The 9187-nt window shown below is 47.7% G+C and overlaps 1 pseudogene across 1 annotated transcript; it reads left to right on the top strand.

Moving 5' to 3' along the window:
- The first annotated feature begins 3871 nt into the window (after positions 1-3871).
- LOC310789785 (DNA topoisomerase 3-beta-1 pseudogene) lies at positions 3872-6448 on the top strand (annotated as a pseudogene). The gene has a single exon. The product of its transcript is annotated as a DNA topoisomerase 3-beta-1 pseudogene (transcript).
- The last annotated feature ends 2739 nt before the right edge of the window (positions 6449-9187 follow it).

The following is a 9187-nucleotide window of genomic DNA, read 5'->3' on the forward strand; positions in this document are numbered from 1 at the left end:
GAGCTGCAGGTGCTTATGCAGAACTAGTGCGCGATTAAGTACACAGTGGGGATGACCCGCTGTGATGAAGAATATAACGAGATTAACAAGGTTGATAGCAAAACACTGTCGCAGCTGCCAGCACTGGCAGCATCACCTCCAGGCTAGCTAACTAGCCTGTCACATGACGCCTTCATGGTCCCCTCGTTAAAAGTCTGCTGCACGTTCTCACCTCTCTCTCTCAAGAAGCGTCACGTGAGTGTGGCGTTTAAGGCCATCTGTCGCTACAAAATAAATAAACGGGGTGTATCATTCATTAGTATTGCTGGACAGACATGTAACTAACTTTGCAACTTTGCTGAGCCATCTTCTATGTGCTGTAACACAGTGCAGTTTCTATTTGACTGGTGTTTCTTTTTTACATGTTTGGGACAGGCAAATGTCTCAAAATGTTTTATTTTTTTGTAAAGATAATTTAATTTCAAATTGTTTTATTTTTTTAGTTTTAATATATTTTAAATTGTAACATATTTCATGTAGGCTATTTTAGTCTGTGATATGTGAAACCGTGGTATTTTTGTCCAAGGTTATCATACCGTCAAAAACTCATGCCGGCACATCCCTAGATACCTAGTGGCAGTGGTGGCCCAACGGTTAGAGAAGCGAGCTTCAATCCCCGGGACCGGCAGGATAAATCTGGGTGGGGAAAGTGAAAAGGCAGCGCTTGCCCCTCCCTCATTACCACCACTGAGGTGCCCTTGAGCAAGGCCTTAACCCCAACTGCTCCAGTGGAGCTGATCAGTGGCCAGCAGATCAGACTGTGGTTGTACTGGTCAGCTTCCAGGTATGAATGTGTGTGTGAATGTGAACAGGGCACTCCTGAAAAAGAGAGCATTGCTCTCAGTGAGACTCCCCCTGTATAAATAAAGGTAAAAAAAAAAAAAAAAAAAAAACTCTTGTTTATTATATCGCAATCGCAATCGCAATCGCAATATTGTCCACCCTAATCGCTAATCGCACCTTTTCCCCAAATCGTGCAGCACTAATAGATACGTCCATATTATTTATGTCTATGGTTTCAATAGTGTGAGCTACAGATGAGTTCAGCACCATCAGCGTATAGAGGGCGCTTTATGCTTGAACAGTTATGTTCCATAGATGTAAATTTTAAGGAGCAGGCCAATGTGCTCATATTTGATTTGATGTTGTTTGACATGTATAGCGGTGTATATGTGTTCTTTCCCTCATGATATTGCTCCTGTATGTTATGTTTCTAGTGTCTTGTAAGCCCATGAGGGCGGGACACCTTTTGGTGCATGACACTTTTGAAAAATAAATTGCATGCATACTTTATAAATAGTGGATACATTGGCTTTAGTATCCCTTGGCCTAAATAAGACGGGTTATGCAACAGGTCAGTTGCTATGGCAATAGAGTTTCCCTGGAAGAGCAAAATGTTTCCTCCTTCTTGTCAGCCATGAGCCAGGGTCACTCTTGAGTAACACAGTTATAAAACCTTTCATTATAAGACGTATAACTACTTTTTGAGGCTACTTAACTAACCCAACAGAGCTGCTTTTCCAACCTGGTCTATATAAACGATCAGTCAGGAATTCCTTGCCGTCCCCTGAAAGATCACCCCCTCTCGTCAGACATCGACATAGCAGGCGAGGCTCTCGGCAGTCTGATGGTGAAGTATGTCGTTGGTGCCTCAGGGTGAAGGGGTGGGATTGGTGGACCTTGTTGCTAGCACAGTGGTTCTCAATTGGTCTAGGCTCATGACCCACATTTTTCCTTAGTCATTAAGTCACGACCCCATTTTTTTAGGCCTATATGCTTTTTAAAGACCCAGACTGGGCACCCTGCGGTGCGACGCTTTACCCAGAGCCGAACGCTTTAAAGACCCAGACTGGGCCGCCTGTGGTCCAAAGCTTTACCCAGAGCCGAATGATTTAGCGTACGCGTCTTGGAAGCAAGAGAGCACGTGTTCGACTCCCGAGCGTGGCACGTCATGTTTTTACTTTCAGTTTTAACCCTAACCAAAACCCTAACCAAGTTGCTTTCATTGCCTAAACCCAACCAAGTTATTGTCTAAACTTAAGCGCTAGCTAGTTTTTCAAATGTCTTTTTTCTTTTCTTTTTCTTTTTTCTTTTGTGGTGCTTTGAGCACCACAAGCCGTAAGAGGAACAGGTTAAGGAAAATAATGTATTTTTTGATTTGGGGGTGATCTGTCCCTTTAAGCACCATACAGAACTTAATTATGAATGCAGAGCATTGGGTGGTAGTGATTGGGACGCATAAAAAAAATGGGACAGGTGTGGCCGTCAGACCGAGGAGTGATGGATGATGGAAAAAGTAAGACGGGGAAAAAAGAATAGAGATGTGAAGTGAAGTGCTGCTACTTCCCTGCAGAAAACAAATCAGATTTAGCGGCTGCAGAAAATATAATGTGTAAAGTTGATTATGCATGCTGACGAACCGTGCGTTCTGCAGCAGGAGGCTCTGGAGATCTGTGCTGAGAGGCTGCAAACAAATAAAGTTAATAGAGTAAATATGGTAATGTAGTAAGCAGGTGCAACAGTGTGGGTCACGGGGGTGGAACAGCATTAGTGGAGGCAATGCTGCAAGGGGAATGGAGATCATTGGATGAATGCATCTGGCATGTTAAGTATAGGAAGCCTTTATAGTTTTGATATTGGCCACACACACACACACGCACACACACACACACACACACACACACACACACACACACACACACACACACACACACACACACACACACACAGAGTCTTACTTGGGTCACTTTTGGGGCATTTAGATAGACTTACATGCATTCCCTGGATGCTTACCCTGCATAACCACTACTTGCCGAAACCTAAACCTAACCCTAGCCTACAAGAATTGTCCTGTCAACCCACTTTCTGTACAAAACAGTGTTGGATGTTCAAAATCGCACAAAGTAACTATTAAATAATGTAAAATAAACTAAAGTAAAATAACTGTATTCAGAACCCTTAATTGACCGCTTGTTGCTTCTTTAAGACCGCCACAGTTTGTAGGTCCAAACATTGGAGTAGTTGTCTCAGTAGATGGGGTCTAAGGCAGTGGTTCCCAATCCCCGGGCTGCAGGCTGCGGAGACCCAATCTGGGAACCCAGAGTGGAGCACAGACGCGGAAAAGGAAGTGACATGCTCCACTGTTTACAGTCTGAATAGCAATTTCCTCCGCGGCTTTGGCGATACTACTAGTCACAACAACTACACCTCCAGTAATTTTCCACTGTTGTGAGATGATTTGACGTCGTCTATGCAGTGTTTTAGCGTTAACGTTATTAGAAACGGACGCGGAAAAGGAAGTGATGGTGGCTGCCCCGGTCACTGCACCCCCTCTGCCGTTCTGGGGAGAGCCATAGACTAGCACCATGCTTCCTCCGACACATGCACAGTGGCCAGCTGCTTCTTCTCTGGGCCAGGATACCGGTCCCAGCCCTTTCAAAGACCCCTGGAACCCCCCTTCCAGGACGTCTGGTGTGTTGTGTTGTATGTGGTGCATGTGTGTGTTGTGCTACAGGTCGAGTCTAAAGTCCTCAGTGTTCGAGTCCAAGTCCGAGTCATGAAATAAGAGTTACTGAACATGAGCAGATGAGTGTGATGCCATTATTGGACTCTGTGACTTGGGCTTGTTCGATGCTCCATGTTGTTGGAGCATCAGGCTTTATTGAGCAAGAGTCATCCAAATAATAACCTCAGCAAGGAAGAATTTATGATGTCACTGATGATGTCACAATATCTATGACATCATCAGTGGTATGACATCACTGATGATGTCACTGATGATCAGTAGCTTGATGGCACAGCCGTCACTAATGTTAGCGTTACTTCGTTCAAAATGAGGACGGTCCTGATGGTGGCAGAAAAGCCTTCATTGGCTCAGTCAATTGCCAAAATCCTCTCCAAAGGAAATTGTACAAGTCGCAAGGGGCTCAACAGAGCATGCTCAGTGCATGACTACACTGGCACCTTCCAGGGCCAAACTGTGCACTTTAAGATGACTTCTGTGTGTGGACACGTGATGAGCCTGGACTTCATTGGGAAGTACAACAACTGGGACAAGGTGGACCCTGCTGAGCTCTTCAGCCAAGCTCCCACAGAGAAGAAAGAGGCCAACCCCAAACTCAACATGGTCAAGTTCCTCCAGGTTGAAGCCAAAGCCTGTGACTATGTGGTTTTGTGGTTGGACTGCGATAAAGAAGGCGAGAACATCTGTTTTGAGGTATTGGATGCCATCCAGCCGGTGATGAACAAGGCACATGGCAGGGAGCAGACCATCTACCGGGCGAAGTTCAGCTCCATCACTGACACCGATATCTGGAAGGCCATGAACCGCCTGGTAGAGCCCAACCGCAATGAAGCCCTGTCAGTGGACGCACGCCAGGAGCTGGACCTACGTATTGGCTGTGCCTTCACCCGGTTCCAGACCAGGTATTTCCAGGGTAAATACGGCAACCTGGACTCTTCCCTGATCTCATTTGGACCTTGCCAGACCCCAACGCTAGGCTTCTGCGTGGAGCGCCATGACAAGATCCAGTCCTTCAAACCAGAGACATATTGGATCATCCAGGCAAAGGTGTTTAAGGGGAGGGGCAGCCCTCTGACGCTGGACTGGAACAGGGTGAGGGTTTTCAACAGGGAGGTGGGTCAGATGTTCGTCAACCTGGCCAGAACCTCCATGGGGGCCCTGGTGGAGTCTGTGAGTAAGAAGGAGAAGGCCAAGCAGAGGCCACAGGCCTTGAACACAGTGGAAATGTTGCGAGTGGCCAGCTCTGCCTTAGGCATGGGTCCCCAACATACCATGCAGATTGCAGAGCGCCTGTACACGCAGGGTTACATCAGCTACCCACGTACTGAGACCACCCACTACCCGGAGAACTTTGACCTCAAGGGAACCCTGAAACAGCAGGCCAATAACCCCTTCTGGGCACAGGAGGTGAAGGCTCTGCTGGTGGCCGGACTGAATCGGCCCAGGAAAGGAGCAGATGTTGGAGACCATCCTCCCATCACACCCATGCATGCTGCCTCAGAAGGAGAGTTGGGAAGTGACGGCTGGCAGCTATACCAGTACATCGCACGACATTTCATCGCCACTGTCAGCGAGGACTGCAAGTACCTGCAGACCACCATTGAATTCAGCATCGGCCTTGAGGCCTTCTCGTGCAGTGGCAAAACCCTTATATTACCAGGTTTCACAGAGGTGATGCCATGGCAGGGCATCCCTCTGGAGGAGGCCATGCCAGTGTGCGAGTGCAGAGACACTTTCACGGTAGACGAAATCAAGCTGGTGGAGAAGCAGACCAGCCCCCTGAACTACCTGACCGAGGCCGAGCTCATCACACTTATGGAGAAACATGGCGTTGGTACTGATGCCAGCATCCCGGTCCACATAAACAACATCTGCCAGAGGAACTATGTGACGGTAGAGAATGGACGCAAGCTGAAGCCCACAAACCTGGGCATTGTCCTGGTACATGGCTACTACAAGACAGATGCCGAGCTTGTGCTGCCCACCATACGCAGCGCTGTGGAGAAGCAGCTAAACCTTATCGCCCAGGGCAAGGCCAACTTCCAGCAAGTGCTGCAACACACACTGGACATCTTCAAGAGGAAGTTCCACTACTTTGTGGACTCCATCAGCAGCATGGATGAGCTGATGGAGGTATCGTTTTCCCCCATTGCTGCCACTGGCAAGCCATTGTCCCGCTGCGGCAAGTGCCACCGCTTCATGAAGTACATCCAGGCCAAGCCCAGCAGGCTCCACTGCTCCCACTGTGATGAGACCTATATCCTTCCCCAGAACGGAGCCATCAAGCTATACAAGGAGCTCCGCTGCCCACTGGATGAATTTGAGCTGGTGCTGTGGACCTCAGGATCGCGGGGCAAGAGCTATCCCCTCTGCCCCTACTGCTTCAGCAACCCACCCTTCCGGGACATGAAGAAAGGTATGGGATGTAATGAGTGCAGCCACCCGTCCTGCCAGCACTCTCTCAACTCCCTGGGCATCGGACAGTGTGTGGAGTGTGACAGTGGGGTTTTAGTGCTGGATCCCACTTCAGGACCAAAATGGAGGATGGCCTGTAATAAATGCAACGTGCTGGTGCACTTCTTTGAACATGCACACAGGGTGCAGGTGGCTCAGGAGAGCTGCAACACCTGTGATGCCTCCCTGGTGGCCGTTGAATTTAACAAGAGCCACACGCCACTCCCCACCAGTGAGAGCCAGCACATGGGCTGCGTGTTCTGTGACTCGGTATTCCAGGACCTGGTGGAGCTCAAACACGCCGCCATGAGGCACCCCATGCACTGGGGGGGCGGGGCCAGACAAGGAGGGTGGAGCAGGTCCCGGGGACGCCGCGGCAACCCCAAAACGCCTAAAGACAAAATGGCCGCCCTGGCAGCTTATTTTGTGTAGCGCAGGCCTATTCAATTGGCGGCCCGCGGGCCACATCCAGCCCGGAAGCAACCTCCGAGTGGCACCAGTAAGCTTGGCAAAAAAAGGGCCATTTTATTAACAATGTAGTCATATGCAATGCAATACAAATCACAGTACAGGGAGTGTTGGAGAATAAAATAAAGTAATCACACACACACACAAACAAGCATAGAAGGCACACACATACAACTCCTGCAAACCCTGAAGGCAACACTCAAACCCAAGATGCATCACGTGTGTCTAGTTTAGAGAGGTGCCCTGAAAATGTCGCGTGTCATCTTATTTGCTCATTTTAAAGACATGTCGTCTGGAGTTGTACTATAAAACTCCATGTGTTAGTAAATGGATGTTTACAAGATTACATGTCTCTTTAATTACTAAGAAATACAACATTTTGAGGCTGTGGCTCAGTGGTTAGCATCTATTTAATTACAAAGAAATACAACATTTTGAGGCTGTGGCTCAGTGGTTAGCAGTGTCGCCTCACAGCAAGAAGGCCGTGGGTTTTGAATCTCCACCCCGGTCCTTGAACTGTGGAGTTTGCATGTTCTCCCTGTGTTTATGTGGGTTTCCTCTGGGTGCTCCGGTTTCCTCCCACAGTCTGCTGTGTTTGTGTACTAATGTAATCAAGTAAAATGTAAAGTATGTATGTAACCTATGGTGGTCTAGATATATGATATAGATAAGATATATGATATAGATATAAGCACAAGTCCTGACAATGAGTCCAGGACACTCGAGTCCAAGTCCTGTACTCAGGTATACTACAACACTAACTTAATATAAAGTGTTACCAAAGTGATCTGTTTCCATCACATTATCTGTGCTTTCCCCAATAATGTATTCGGATTCCGGTACTTATATTTAACAACCTATGTGATGTGAACTCTAATTCATAAGGTGCAGAATATCATTGAGATTTAACCAAGTGCTAAAGTTATTTTTTTTTCCAAAAGGCACTTTCAGAGAGGTCGAATCGAGCGGCCCCAGAAGGATCAAACGTGTCCACCCACATTGCCTCTGTCACTCTGCCATAAGGTTTGTCAGGGAGGTTAAAACGAGCGCCCCTGGAGAATAACAAAGTATTTAACTAACAATGTGACGCAGCTCTGTTGGCCATAAGGTTTTCAGAGCAGCCAGAGTGGTCACCTGTCAGGGGATTGTACCCCGCTACGCCAGCATCTGTGCCTCGGACACGCACGCACGCACGCACGCACGCACACACACACACACACACACACACACACACACACACACACACCAGCAAATACACAATACCCACTTCTCTGCCTCACACACATACAACCAGGTTCTCATTACTGTGTTATGAAAATATATGGGGCTATTTTCATCATTTGCTCATAAAACAAGACACCAGTCTAATACAGCTGTCTGTCTCTGTCTGTCTCCACAAAATAAAGAAAGAAATAAGGAGAGAAAAAAGAAAGAAAGAGAGACCAGGTCGCTGATGAGTGAGTGATGTCATCAGTCATGTCACTCAAGCAATTGGTCGAAGGCATGCCGTTATTCTGCTGCTTGTTTTTACGGCGTGGCCACTAGGGGCCTAGGCTGGCTGTCCGTCCATCCGTATGTCCGTCCCTCAGAAAGAAAGAATGGGGCCATCACCATGGTAAGGATTTACGACATCAACAAGTTGGTTCCCAGGGACTTCACTGGAGCTGCCCACCGCTCCTGGCCTGACCATGGAGGAGGACGAGCCAGGACGGGTCAAACGCGGAGGACAAATGTCCCGGTTCCTCTGAACGTGTGTGTGTGTGTTAGAGATGCGCGGGCTGCAGTTATAACTGTGCTGACCGCTGATATCCCGCCCTGCAGGCGGGCTGGATCATAAAAAGAAGCACCCACGTCACATCATGGCAGCTAGAAATAAGGTGGATAAGGATGTTTCTAAATGTCTATGGAGAAAATGAATGGGGAAATCTCTTCCGGCATGGGAGCTGAGAAAAAGTGGGCGGTCACTGTTGAGCTCTATATCACAATTTCTTTTCCTGCCCCGTTACATTTTTGTATCGCAATAGGTTGAATCCTGACCATCCCAAATGCGTGTGCTGGCCTGTATTCACATAAGTGTAAATGTAGAGCTACAGTTCACAGTCAGAGAATAGAATACCGTAGAGAAAGCAGCACTTTTTTGTTTTGTTATATAATTGTAAATAATGAAAGACCTGTCAGGCTTTTGCTTGGGCAAAGTGGAGTTTAGCATGATCTGTGTTTTTGTGACAGTGGGGAGTTTAACGGGATCTGTCTGTGTTTGTGTGACTGGGGAGTTTAACGGGATCTGTGTTTGTGAGACAGTGGGGAGTTTAACGGGATCTGTGTTTGTGAGACAGTGGGGAGTTTAACGGGATCTCTGTTTGTGAGACAGTGGGGAGTTTAACGGGATCTGTGTTTGTGTGACTGTGGGGAGTTTAACGGGATCTGTGTTTGTGTGACTGTGGGGAGTTTAACGGGATCTGTGTTTGTGAGACAGTGGGGAGTTTAACGGGATCTCTGTTTGTGAGACAGAGGGGAGTTTAACGGGATCTGTGTTTGTGTGACTGTGGGGAGTTTAACGGGATCTCTGTTTGTGAGACAGTGGGGAGTTTAACGGGATCTGTGTTTGTGTGACTGTGGGGAGTTTAACGGGATCTGTGTTTGTGAGACAGTGGGGAGTTTAACGGGATCTCTGTTTGTGAGACAGAGGGGAGTTTAACGGGA

Source organism: Poromitra crassiceps, assembly GCF_964638095.1.
Source record: "Poromitra crassiceps genome assembly, chromosome: 15".
Classification (NCBI taxonomy): Eukaryota; Metazoa; Chordata; class Actinopteri; order Beryciformes; family Melamphaidae; genus Poromitra; species Poromitra crassiceps.